The sequence below is a fragment of the Montipora capricornis genome, chromosome 13 (assembly GCF_036669925.1).
Source record: "Montipora capricornis isolate CH-2021 chromosome 13, ASM3666992v2, whole genome shotgun sequence".
NCBI classification, from domain to species: Eukaryota; Metazoa; Cnidaria; class Anthozoa; order Scleractinia; family Acroporidae; genus Montipora; species Montipora capricornis.
In genome coordinates, this window is record NC_090895.1 from 46,922,646 (window position 1) to 46,936,902 (window position 14,257).

Genomic DNA, 14,257 nt, shown 5'->3' on the forward strand with positions numbered 1-14,257 from the left:
TTTTGTACCATTTATACGGGGTGAACATTCGAGTCTTCTGTAGGCCGCGGCCAGAGAAAGCCGTGGCTTATTTTCTCTCGTATAAATGGGGGTATGGCCCTATTGTGATTGACCATCTTCGGAAGTTCGTGGTTGACGAGCACCTTGATCATTCATTTGGCATGTTAGCTGTGTCCTTTCAACTTTTCAACTTTTATTTATCCCAACTAATGTCGATTGAGATACATAATTACTGTTCCTTTGTGTTCAAAATGTCTTTAGGGCAGCAAAAAAGTGTTTTCTTAACCTGAAACCGTATAAAACAAGCTTAAAACTGCTGAGAAAAAAATCACATAATTTACATTATTTATCGCATAATTGGCCTTTCTAATCGCACAATCTGCTCTGAAAAAATCGCATAATTTGCATTTTTTAATCGCACCCTATCAGAAGGCCTGTTCTTGGGCAAAAGTAGCCGGCAAAAAGTGGTCTGACAGACGGCAGAAATCAGCCGGCTACTGGCTACTAATGACAACCCTGAACATCGGTTGAGGCTGAATACCATACTGCAATCAATAAAAATTATATTAACCAATAAAGGTATGTACCGGTAACAAGTTTACTTTATATGGCCCTCAAGTTCATAAGCAATCTCTCATCTAGTCCTTAAAAACAAGAGCCTTCTTTTCTTTTGGTCAGTAACAAGAACAAGAACCAAAGCTGGAAGTCTGGTAATCACATACACTGTACTTTCATCTCCTCTTCAGAAATTATTTTTGAAAAAGATGATGTTGGTGCAGCTACTTTTGAAAACCATTAATGGGCTACACACATTTTGTCTTTAGCCATGCGCATGCAGACACTGTTCTAAAGTACAATGTAGATCATTTTTCCCATTTAGGAAAGTTTTGATGTAAAGACATATCAACTTGAAGGGTGCAAACAAAATTAGCATTGCCCACCTAATGAAGTCATTACTGATTCTGATAGCTCCCCGTCTTCATCACTATCATCACGATCCTCATTCTCCTCCTCCTCATCCTCCTCCTCTTTCATCATCATCATCATCATCATCATCAGTACCTGAGAGTCAACTGCAAGAAGATACCAGATGTTAGAAAACCTGAAGGCCACCAATTTAACCATAAATAAAAGCAGGCAACATTGTCAATAATTTGAATCTCATCTCCTTGCCCTTGCAGAGACAAATATAATTATTGGAAGCAAAAAGACTACAGATAAATTTGTCCCTTTAAAGTTGTTTTACTTATAAGTTGCAGCTGCAGCAATGACAAGATTTATTGAGAAACATGATAGTGAATTAAACCATGTTTAGTAGAGTTGAGTTTGAACCCCCCATGTGTTGAGGATCACAATTATTGTATTGGGTTGAGGAGTTCTGTGTGATAGAGCATATAGTTTATCATCCTTATATCCTTGTACAGTAAGAGAGCGTTTTCAGATTCCATCACAAGAGCAGCATAACAGCATAACAGCTGTACAGATTAGTGGCCGCCTTGCATTGGCAGCGATGTGTCTAGAAGGGTTTATGGTGTACATGTATAACTTAGGCCACCTACAGCAGAAACAGCAATAAGCCAAAAAGGGACTTTGCTGAGTGCTGCAACATGTAGATCTGAACATCACATGTCATTAGTGATTTAAGGATCCTGAGTATTTTAATGAGGTTAAAGGGAACCTCCACTAAAACAGGAATATATCTTAAAAAATTAATAGTTAACATAATGCTCACAATCAAAATTGTTCGAAAGTTTTCCAATGGGAGCGTTTGTATCCGAAATAAATAAATTTTAAAAACGGTTGTTTTGGTTTTCAAATTTCCCGGGCGCCGCCATCTTGAATACTTGTGACGTGTCATGGTTGCCCTACTGTTTTAAAACAAAAGCTCTTTGTGCAAATACAAAAGAGCAACCATAACACGTCACAACAATTCAAGAGGGCGGCGCTCAGGAAATTTGAAAACCAAAACAAGCGTTTTTGAATTCATTTATTTCGGATACAAACGATTCCATTGCAAAATGTTTGAACACTTTTGATTTTAAACATTATGTTAAATATTTTGAAGTTGTATTCTTGTTTCAGTGGAGGTTTCCTTTAAATGCAGTTTAACTGAGTTGACAACAAGGACCGCGACTGCAGTCAACTGCTGTCAGTGGTTTTGTTATATTTGTGCATGCGATGCATTCCTTGTGCTTTACATGGTACAATTTATTCATTGGTGTGGCGGGAAGAAGGAGCAGTTTGTGTGGAAACGTAAGCGGTCTTTCCCTCCCTCCCTCCCTCCTCCCCCTCTCTACTTTCCACTGTTTATCAGTGTGACGGGTGCCTGTCTTCTCGAGGGTGTGGGGGCTCATGGTTGGTTTGCCAGGTTTTGCCAGCAATCGGTGCAGTCTCCGTCGTGGTGCTGGCTGCCAAAAGTGGAAGCTCCAGGATGGCTCAGGCACCCAACACCCACTTAACGACGCACTTGTTAATAATTTACACTTAATACCATCATTCACATCAACATCAATCTGATCCAATGGCTTCCCAATCCACTTTGAAATGCTGCGTTCATCCACTATAGCAAGAATTTTGCTGACTTTTGCAAGTTCAGTTGTTGACTCATGAAGACGATAATATTCACGGTGGATTCTTAATATGTCGTAACCCATGTGCCATGCCAACCAATCTAATTCCTTTTCTTCAAGGTGCAGCACTTTACAAACAGTAGCAATATGTTTTGTTAAGTGAGTGCTTGTGATGGCCTCAGGATTTTTTAGATTAAGGCCTTGTGCATGGGTCACTCTACCCAGGCATGTGAGTCCCAAGGACGCAGTTGCCTAACAGAGCTTCCACTTGGCCAAGGTTGCAAAAAGGTAGGGATTTCTTGGGTTAACTCCTACTGCTTCCCTCTTCTCCACTAGTAAAAGCATTGCTTTCTTAACTTCTTTTGTCAAAACCTCTAACCTGAAGGAAATGCAGAGTTACAGCTGTATGGAGTTAGCTACAGTACATTTACATGTATGTCACATGAAATACACTGTGGATGCCTTTATAGCAGCAAGCAACCTAATGTCTATCTGTTAACAGTAGTATAATTATTATCAGCTTGAATGCAAGACAATTCTTAATGCATATAATTATGTATAATAAAAAAAACACAAGTGCATGAGGCCAACGCTACTGTGTGCATACGATGGATGAAGAACCTTCGCTGATCCACAGCATCAGGAACTCCTTATGCAACACCCAAGGACAGAGAAAAATCTCTGACCCGGGTAGGATTCGAACACACGACCTCCGGATTAAATCACCACGTTGCTCTATCGACTGAGCTACAAGGCCAGATGGGAGCATGCCGTGGGAGTTTGAGGACAAATCAGCTCAGCCCAAGCCAAGTACTAAGTGCAAGACAGTGAGTGTTGTCCTAAGCAGCGTGTATGTGTATACGGAAAAAAACTCATGTGAGGCCAACGCTACTGTGTACATGTGATGGATGAAGAACCTTCGCTAATCCACAGCACCAGGAACTTCTTATGCAACACCCAAGGACAGAGAGCCGAGCCGATTTGTCCTCAAACTCCCACGGCCTGCTCCTGTCTGGCTTTGAAGCTCAGTTGATAGAGCAACGGTGATCTAATCCGGAGGTTGTGGGTTCAACTCCCACCCGGGTCAGTAATGCAAACCCTCGACTGCATATCAAACTCCCCTGAATGTTTAGGTGAGGCTTTGGAAATATGGAAGAAAGTCCTCTATAATTGCTTTTATAAAATATTTCTCAAAGATAATTTGACAAATGAAGGAAAATGCTGTTTTTTTTTACTTCTAGATTGAAACCAATTTTCTTGGTACACACTCATAGGGGGTACATATATTTCCTACCATGCAGCCAATCAAAACGCGTGTCTGACTACATAACCAATCAAAACTTGTGTGATGTCACAGCCGTGTTTCCATACTCTCATCTAAACACAGCTATTGGCAAATGAGATTGCGCATACTATCCTAATTATTTTATAAAAAGAAATTTGGCTTGATATCACAAACTCCTAATGTTACATGTAGTTGTGTTTAAGCTACACTGTACATCATTACCAGTCAAACAGCAGATACAGAAAGAAGTGTACAATTTACGTTAAAGTGGACTAAAAGAACCTGTATTATCTATTTGTTGTCAGGAATTTGTGTTTTTGTGAAAAATTTGCACTATATAACCTCTTGATGTTGACTGTGCTATCGCCTTCTCAGAATTTGGTCTCTTGTACGTACTGTATCCCAGCTATATACATGTATATATATTCAGAAAAAAGAGTAAATTATACAACCTTAATTGCTGAGTATTAAAAAAAAAAATAGGCACAAGTTTACTAAAACTGTTAATTATTTATTTGTCATTGTTTTGCAGAGGTTATAGATCATAGTGAAAAGGTGTTGGCATGTCCAACCAGGGAGTTTGATAGTAATGCTACATGTACATGACTGTATACATAGAAATAATACTTGTCTTTTGGAGATTAGAGACTGCAGCCCTTACAAAAGATAAATGCTGTTGACAAGAGTAAAGGCTGTTTTTAATAGACTGTTTTGGAGGTGCATGATATAGTACAAAATGTACTTATAAAATTGCCCTGGTAAAGGAAACCTTTTTACAATTAACATATTATGTCGAACTGAAATGGAGCAGATCAGCTCATTTACTGTACATGCAGTCTTCAGTGTGGTTTTCATGGCTGTTTCTTAGGAACACGTATGACTACTTCAACAAAAAGTTGTAATCATTTTCCTGTCTCAGAGAAAAAAAAAACAAAGCTTAATCCCTAATTCCTTCCTTGTGTTAATTTTAACCTTGAGCTCATTTGAAAACTTATGCATTGTACTCAGGATAGTAAAATTGAGGATAAAATGATTCACGACAACTAGTAGGTAAAACAAATTAAATCAAAAAGTTAGAATTTGTTAGATCCAATAAAGAACTGTTGTTGTTGTTGTTGTTGTTGTTGTTGTTGAAGATCTGGCTATTTTTAGTTGTCGATCATAACAAAATGTAGTAAATTCTCATCAGTTACATGTATTCAGGACAAGAAAATCTGGCTACTTTTAGTTGAATGTGATAACAAAACATAGTAATTTCTCATCAGTTATTGTACGTGTATTCAGAGACACCAAGTTTTGATTTGGCTAGAGTTCACAACCCACAACTTCTGGCAAGGTATACAAGTCATGTACTTTGATGCCCTAACTACAGAGCTACAATTACATTGTACTTCAAACTCACCTGGCTCAGTCCATCCGAATGGCATACCATAATAATTATTGATAATTATTAATGCCCTAACTACAGAGCTACAATTACATTGTACTTCAGACTCACATGGCTGTCCATCCGAATGGCATACCATAATAATTATTATTGATAATTATTGATGCCCTAACTACAGAGCTACATTTACATTGTACTTCAGACTCACATGGCTGTCCATCCGAATGGCATACCATAATAATTATTATTGATAATTATTGATGCCCTAACTACAGAGCTACATTTACATTGTACTTCAGACTCAGATGGCTGTCCATCCGAATGGCATACCATAATAATTATTGATAATTATTAATGCCCTAACTACAGAGCTACAATTACATTGTACTTCAGACTCACATGGCTGTCCATCCGAATGGCATACCATAATAATTATTATTGATAATTATTGATGCCCTAACTACAGAGCTACATTTACATTGTACTTCAGACTCACATGGCTGTCCATCCGAATGGCATACCATAATAATTATTATTGATAATTATTGATGCCCTAACTACAGAGCTACAATTACATTGTACTTCAGACTCACATGGCTGTCCATCCGAATGGCATACCATAATAATTATTATTGATAATTATTGATGCCCTAACTACAGAGCTACATTTACATTGTACTTCAGACTCACCTGGCTGTCCATCCGAATGGCATACCAAAATAATTATTAGATAATTATTGATGCCCTAACTACAGAGCTACACTTACATTGTACTTCAGACTCACCTGGCTGTCCATCCGAATGGCATACCATAATAATTATTAATAATTATTAATAATTATTGATACCCTAACTACAGAGCTACACTCACATTGTACTTCAGACTCACCTAGCTATCCATCCGAATGGCATACCATAATAATTATTAATAATTATTGATACCCTAACTACAGAGCTACACTTACATTGTACTTCAGACTCACCTAGCTATCCATCCGAATGGCATACCATAATAATTATTAATAATTATTGATGCCCTAACTACAGAGCTACAATTACATTGTACTTCAGACTCACGTGGCTGTCCATCCGAATGGCATACCATAATAATTATAATTGATAATTATTGATGCCCTAACTACAGAGCTACACTTACATTGTACTTCAGACTCACATGGCTGTCCATCCGAATGGCGTACCATAATAATTATTGATAATTATTGCTTAAACTACAGAGCTACACTTACATTGTACTTCAGACTCACATGGCTGTCCATTCGAATGGCATACCATAATAATCATTATTTATTATTGATGCCCTAACCCCAGATCTTCCCATAAATTGTACTTCAGACTCACCTAGCTATCCATCCAGCCGAATGGCATACCATAATAATTATTGTCCAAGGTTCTCGTAGCAGATCTCAGCTAGTTTGTGTGCCTTCTGTGAAGCTTTTTTCGTGTCTCCGGACTTGAGCCATGAGGTATGGTTCAACACAGGAACTGATATACTCGCAGCCCAGCTGTAAGACTTTCTCTATTCTGACCACCAAATAAACCTCTTGGTTGGGATCAGTTATGGAGAATATTGCCTAATCACATATCAAACACAGAAACACCTCATTAATTTTTGTTTGATCAAGTTAGATGGTGCTAATTTGTGTTGGTAAATTTACAGGCTCTCAAAGTTTCATTGTTTGAGTTGTCAAGACAAATACAGATTTCACTCTGTCTTAACAACAGCTAGCTTCACTCAAAAACTATGTCCCCATTAATAATTATCCCTTTCACTCCTGTAAGGGCCAATGAGACTTATAGATTTTACTCTGTCTAACACCAGACGATTTTACTCGTCAATGGGGAACCCCACAGGAGTGAAAGGGTTAAGCCAGACGATTTTAGTTGTCAATGGGGGACGCTAATCAGGGATGAATGGGTTAAAAGTCCAATTTCCAGTAAGACAAGCACTGGTCCATAAATATACATGTAGGCACAACACTTAATGAACACAATGTACATACAAGTGCAAATTTACGTTTACAATGCATTAGCAACATAAAGAAATCAACATGAGCGTCATTATTTGGTCCAATATTATTTCTAACAATTAAGTGAGAGCAGGGGCAACATACATGTACACCCTGTAAGTGCTGACAATTATAATCATAAGATGTAAAAAGTGTTGAAAGAAATGCAAAGATTGGGGGGAGGGGGGTTGTAACTTCTTTTAATTGTAAAGATCTGACACTGAAAGAAGGTTTGCATGTTTGCAGACTTGCATTCAGTCAAGCACAAAGGCTGTACTGTCAACAAACCGTTCACGACATATAGCATAAGCAAGTGACAATTTTCCTAGGATGTTCCCCGCAATTTTTTGAAAAAGCAGTCATGTGCTTCTTCTGTCTTTTATGGTGATAAAATGCAGTTGAAGAGGTTTCAGTATTAGCCCATGCAACATTGCACAATGAAAAATGCTCTCCCACAAGTCACGTACATGTCTACTACATGTATCTGAGCATAATTATAATCTTGGCTTGACCTACAGTGTACATGTATACCTTTGCAACTGTCTTCCTTTGCACATGCAACTTCTTCGCAATCGCGAGACGTGACCGCCCACACAAATAATAGTCAAGGAACCAATTGCCCCTGTCATGTCTCCCAGATTTTGAACAATAGCAGCAATTTAGTGTTTCACTATCTTTCATCATGCAAGCAAGTGACCATGTCCCCACAATGCTACCCAAATTCGTGTAACAGCAGCTATAAATATCTTTCTTTCATGATGCAACAGACTGACCATGTCCCCGTAATGTTACACAGATTTTGTGTAACAAAAGCAATGTACAGCTATCTTTCATGGTGACAGATTTAAAACAGTTGAGGAGGTCTCTATTGGTCCCCACAATGTTACCCAAAAAACGTGAAAATATTGAAGAGCCACAGCCAATTGCAGAATAAAACATGGTAAATATTAAGAAATTATCTCTGGCTGAAACGATTAATTAAACAAAACAAAATAACAATAACAAAAAAATGACATTTCTTTTATCTTTAAATAGAATTTACTTTGCCTAACACAAAGGTCTTAATTCATATTTCCACAGCAAAAGCTGGGCTAAAACAACTGTCAACTAGCGTATTTTCCCATGCAGCATTACACAATGAAAAACATGCAGTTGCCACACTGGATGGTCACGTTTACTATCTCAGCATCATAATCAGGGCTTGATGAAGTGTACCTTAGTTACTGTCTTCCTCTGCACATGCAACTTCTTCACAATCCCGAGACGTGAAAACCCCATCTACAGCACAAATATAAAATTAGAATGATCAAAAATTATACCAAAGGGACCATGCCCCTGTGATGTCACCCGGATTTTAAAGAACTGCAGCAATGTTTCACTATCTTTAATCATGCAAGGAAGTGACTATGTCCTTACAATGTTAACCACATTTGTTTAAAAGGAGCAATAACTATCTTTCTTTATGAAATTGAAACAGATTGACCAATGTGCTCATAATGCACCTATCAATGTAAATCTTGCGGGTGGAGGGGGAAGGGGGGAGGGGAGCGGGGAGGGATCTGGGATCATTCAAACGCGGTTACCAAGTCTGTCGCGGTGAAGTTTTCATTTGTTTTCGTCGCCATAAGCCAGTAATTTAAAATGTCATCTAAGCAGATATCTATTTCGAGAAAGTTTTTATCCTCGAGTTCCCATCTGATTGAAATCGAATTCCACCACAAGGTCAGAGTATTTTACGGATCACTGATACGACCTGTTTCGACATGCTAATTGAAACAAATAGTTTTAAGATGTGTCTCGATGAGAGTCATTGCATCGCTAAATGGTAAGTGTCACTAAGATGTATCCCTAAATAATTTTTCATGCCATCTCACTTTAAGCTCAAGACCACAAATAATTATTAATAACTTACGGGACTTGAAAATAATGGTTCGTCAACAGACAATGTCCTGTCAGAATTGGGTAGTGACCGGACAAATTCTTGGTCATTTGCACTTAAGAATATTTAATTTGGAAATATTTGACCATAATGAGGGACATTATTCATGTTACTGTAATCATCATCATTCATGCAACCTGGGGTCACTATTGCAAAAGTTATGATTGTTCAAATTTTTCAAATTTGACCGGCCAAAAACGGGCCATGTCCCAGCAAAAACATGTTAAACCGGGAAATGTAACAGGTGCCTGCCTGCCAGTTATTTCGAGCCCTGAACTGATAACAACACTACGGCTTGGCACACGACCATGGAACACAGGTCACCAAATTGGTGACTAGCTCCAATTTTTAGGCACCAAAATGTTTCTTTTTTTTACTTGCCATGGTAACGAAAACAGTCACAGCCTGGAGCACTGGCAACTGTTTTTGATTGCATTTTTCATTGGGTTATTCGCCTGGAATTCGGGACAAAAAGGCCTCTTGTTCTCACCTTTTGTTATAATAATAATTGTTGTCATCAGGAAGCCTAAACAATAGACATTGCAACATATTTTGGGGGAAGAGAGGTGCTGGGGGTGACTGTTGAGCAAGAGGTAAGGGCTGACACAAAAGAAAAACTCTCCCATTTTCAAATCTTGAGTCATTGGTATTTCTGAAACAGTGAATTAATCCAGGTCACAATATATATATTTTTTATTTGCCATATGTTCTTCATTGTCACAGGTGAGAATCTTGTTGGTTTGGTAGCTTTAAAATGACAGTAAGTTTTATCATCATTATCATCATTGATCACCATTTTCATGCAGTCGATGATTTTCTAACAGTTCAGGTGTACATGTATGTACAGTGTAAAGTAAGTTATTGTATGATCTGATTACTTGAGAACTTGAGTGGCTATGACCAACACTATGGGATGTTTCATGTGCCATTTTTTGTTTAACTTCCTTGTTGACGATCCAAAGTACTTTAAGTTGTTAGCCTATTAAACCTATTAAAAGACTGGTAAATAATTGGCTATGAGGGTTTTTGGCCACCACTTGCTTTCTGTCATACAAGGGTTTATTGTTACATGCTTAATTTGTGGTACTGTTATGTTCTTTTGAATAACTATGAAGTGGCAGAATGATATAGCTTTTACTAAGGGAACCACATGGCATACTTAGTTCAGGAATAAGCATAAAATAACAAATAGAACAGTTACTAATTTTACCTTCTTTTTTTTTTCAGTTTCATGTCAATCCTTTTAAATATCCGGAAATGGAGGTAAAAGCCATATTATACATGCAGAACAGATGGATTAACCGGCCAAAGCAAAAGCTTAAGATTACTACTCAATCATAATGTAACTTAATTAATTAAGTTGCACATGATTAGTTAAATTATTGTTTTAATAAATATTTCTTTCTGGCAATTCTCTTGCAGTCAGAGGGAGAGTTCAACAGGGCTAAACATACTGTAATTATAGAAAACAACAAAATATCTAGAAACTTTAGAGACTCAGTACTACATTAGAAGCTCTCGTAAGCAACCAGCCCGGGAATTTGAAAAAGTGGTCACGACTTACTCACTGTAGAGCTGGTTCCTTGAGAATTATAAGCAATAAAATTGGGATTTGTAAATTTGTAGTAATAAGGGTACAGAATAGAATTTTTGGGAATGCACCTACAAAAACTGGAAACTTCTTTACTCTCATTGAAATCTGCCAAAATATTCTTACAATTTAGATCAGACTCTTTGAGTGGTCGCTTATGGATGGTGCTTACTAAATTCAAAGGTATTTTTGTGTGGCTTACTGAATATGGGGGAAAAGCAGATCTTAACATTAGTGTTATAATAATTGAAATCCAAAAAGAAATTTGGGGGTAACCACGCATTTTTCAAAGATAATTAATCGACAATATTTATACAAAGCTTCAAAATACAAAGCAATGTATGGAGTTCTTTTTTCAAAATGAAGCTTAGTTATCCCTGAAAAACGCATGGCTACCCCTAATTTTCTTTTTGGATACACAGAGAACTTGCTAAGTTGTGCTTTCTTTGCATAGTTTTGAACCGCGCAAAAATATCCCTGTATTAATAAGCACTACCCATAGGAAATCTGAGTATCTCGAGATGCGCAGAACATATGCACAATAAGAATAGTAGACACCGTCCTTATGAGAGCTTAAAAACAATGGAAAAGTCCAGTTTGGTAATCCCAAAGGTGGTCACGGTTGATTGTGGGAATGGTTGCTTTTGAGAGTTTTCAATTAGAGAGTTTTGGTGTACGTGGCTAGAGCCACGAAAAAAAAAAAAAAAAAAAAAAAAAAAGAGCTGGTTGCTTACAAGAGTGGTTCCCGTGAGAACTTCGACTGTATTTGTGTTTGTTGAAATTTAATGCATGTCAGCTTATAACTTAGGAAGGAACTAGCTAAGTAGTCATTGCAGTTGTTTTGGTCTTGTTTGTAGCATGTAATTATCCCAGTAAGGTTATCAATATTAATTTTTTTTGGACCAAACAGATCTGCTTATTCCCAGGACTAGTTTACATGTCAAGGTCATTCAATTTGGATTCTAATGATAAACATAATGATGGAGTGACCATTCAATGATCTGTATTCACACTGATTTTTTTGCCACTGGTACTGGGTTTAAGCAAGGATTGGAAATGATTGGCTTTTGTGATTTTATTTGCAGCTAGTCATGGTGGTATATGCAGTGGGCAGAACCCTAGCTATTGCACTGCAAGAACGGGACCATCAATTCAAAGTCTTGTTTTAGAATAGTAAAGCTGAATTTAATTTTGTGCTAAATATAAGAAAATGGGTGAGGAGACTTTGACCACTCAAGGCTTAAGAATCTGGATTCTTAATTAACCCCTCAAATTGATGGGTTTGGAGCAAAAATGCCAAGAGTTACTTTTTGAGGACTTAATTACTAAATACTCATTTTGACATTCAGCCACTTGTCCAAGTTTTTTGTTACACTTCCCAATGATCCTACAAGTGGCTGGGAAAGTTGAATGTCAAAATTAGTATTTCATTACTACTGAAAACTACGTAATGACTAAATGGCACCGTTAATTAAGTGTCCCAGCCCTCAACAGGAATAGCCAACGTACATAATTATGAGACAAGTGAGTTTTCAAAAAGGTCAAGTTCCATCGTCAGTACAGTGCAAACACCATTTTAACACAGCTACGTACATTTACTGTTTCCTGACAAAATAATGAGTCAACTGACATTATGATTTCTGAGTTTGCCCTAATAACTACTGTTTGATTGTGATTGTTCGGTGAATAAATATTGCAAAATCACAGATGGATTGTGTGTATCTGCTTGATCAAATGCCGTATGTATTCGCACGGTAAAGGCATTTTTCCAGAACAAGCGATGTGAGGTTTTTTTTTTAGACTAAGCTGCTACCTCTCAAAGAAAAAAAAATTGAAAAAGTCAACTTTTTAGTTACGCACTATTTTTTGACATTATGGGGACCAGTCTGTATTTTTAACACAAAACTGCATTATGAGGACATCTCTACTTTGTGGACTCTAAAGGCAATTTCTGACCATAAAATAGAGTTTTAAGGGCTTTTATATGTGGGGACCTGATTTTGGTCCTCACAAAAAGAACGGACCCCACAGTACGGGTGTGTAACTATGTCCACGTCCCCATAAGTAAGCATTGGTAAGTAGACACACACAGACACAAAACATTGCTCAGCCATGACAGGTGAGAGGTGACAACGGAGGATCTGTGCTTGAAATCTAACAATGTCGCAAAACTTTCGTCCTGGTTACCTGCTGAACTTTATTTATCTCAATGGCATTTGTGTTTGTTTCGTTTTCTTTTGTCTTTCTTTTTGGCAACAACAATGATAATGTTACCCTGCAAGCAGTGTCTTTCGATCTTCCTACATAAGTCGGGAACAGAAAAGAATTAAGACTCTGCCAGAACACAGCGGTCAAACGTCTGCGCATGTGCGAGCATTGGAGTGAAAAGGGCGAACAGGCGGTCAAAATGGTGGTGCGACCTCGTGGGTTTAAGTTGTGACTCTCAAGTCGCTTCACTGGAGTTAAAAACGACCACACAAGCGAGTAAGTCTGTACATATTTTTTTTATTGAGACCGGCATACAGTAGCCACATGTAGAAGTGATGTCAAACAGTACTTTAAACTAAAGTAATAACAGCTGATCGTACGATGCATTCGATTTAGCATGGTCTATGATGGTCTATAATACTAAGGCACTCATGCATGAGAAGACACAGCATTGGCAATCATTGTAAGTTACACGTAAAGAAAGGTGAAATGCCGTGTTCTTCTCGTGATTTGATTGAGAAGCTGTGTAAATATTACATCATTCATATCATCCTTAAAGCTTACGTACAATTCTTGAGTTAAGTGCATAGGCATGTTTTATAAATTAATTTATTTTACAACAGAAATACTGAATGCTCTCCTCTTTTTTCATTTTGAGAAATGAAAAGTTCTTTCGATCTATAGTGTTTTATTTTGTTTAAGTAATGCTTCTGTGTAGTTGTATTGTTTTTTGTTTTGAAGTACCTGTTATTTCCAGAGATGTTCTCTTATTTGTTCAACACTTGAACTTCACCATTCTTCCTTTTGTAAGAGGTTTTAAGTAATGCTAATTGATCTCTTTTGAAATTCGTTCTGTATGCTACACTGTGCATGCAAAATAACTGGTCTTTAGTCACAGAAATGTTGCAAATGTAAGAGAACATAAATTGTGTTGTAATGACAGTTCTTGTTTAATTTTTGCCAGAAATGCCTAGCCTCTCTTCCTGATATGTCACACCTAGCAACTATGACACCATGAGGGAAATGGAAGTGACTGTCAGGACAAACAGTTTTCCATCTCAAGCAACAAACCAGATGGTCATGTGGAACTGCTTTCAGGGATAAAATAGGATGCAATGTAGCATATCACAGTGAACATGCTAATTTATTACCAGATTTCTGGATTTTAAGAAACTGAAATGTACATTTGCACTGTTCCCTGTATTATGCTCCACAATTATTAAATTTGTGTAACCTTCTCATTCTCAAAA

General features: G+C 37.5%; 1 protein-coding gene and 1 long non-coding RNA gene across 2 annotated transcripts in view; one reads left to right on the forward strand and one right to left on the reverse strand.

Annotated features, from left to right (window-relative positions):
- The window catches only part of LOC138030019 (dedicator of cytokinesis protein 9-like), a 62,715-nt gene extending 53,932 nt beyond the window's left edge, over positions 1-8,783 (reverse strand). Inside the window, exons 1-4 of the mRNA XM_068877870.1 lie at positions 8,686-8,783; positions 8,485-8,547; positions 6,602-6,801; positions 942-1,073 (exon numbers count right to left, since the gene is read on the reverse strand). The gene's annotated coding sequence lies outside the window, so the exon portion shown is untranslated. The remainder of the gene's footprint in view (positions 1-941; positions 1,074-6,601; positions 6,802-8,484; positions 8,548-8,685) is intronic.
- A 93-nt stretch (positions 8,784-8,876) lies between these two features.
- On the forward strand, positions 8,877-14,257 carry LOC138029706 (uncharacterized). Its single transcript, XR_011127923.1, has 4 exons — positions 8,877-9,094; positions 10,436-10,471; positions 11,885-13,283; positions 13,972-14,257. It is a non-coding gene; the product is annotated as an uncharacterized lncRNA (long non-coding RNA).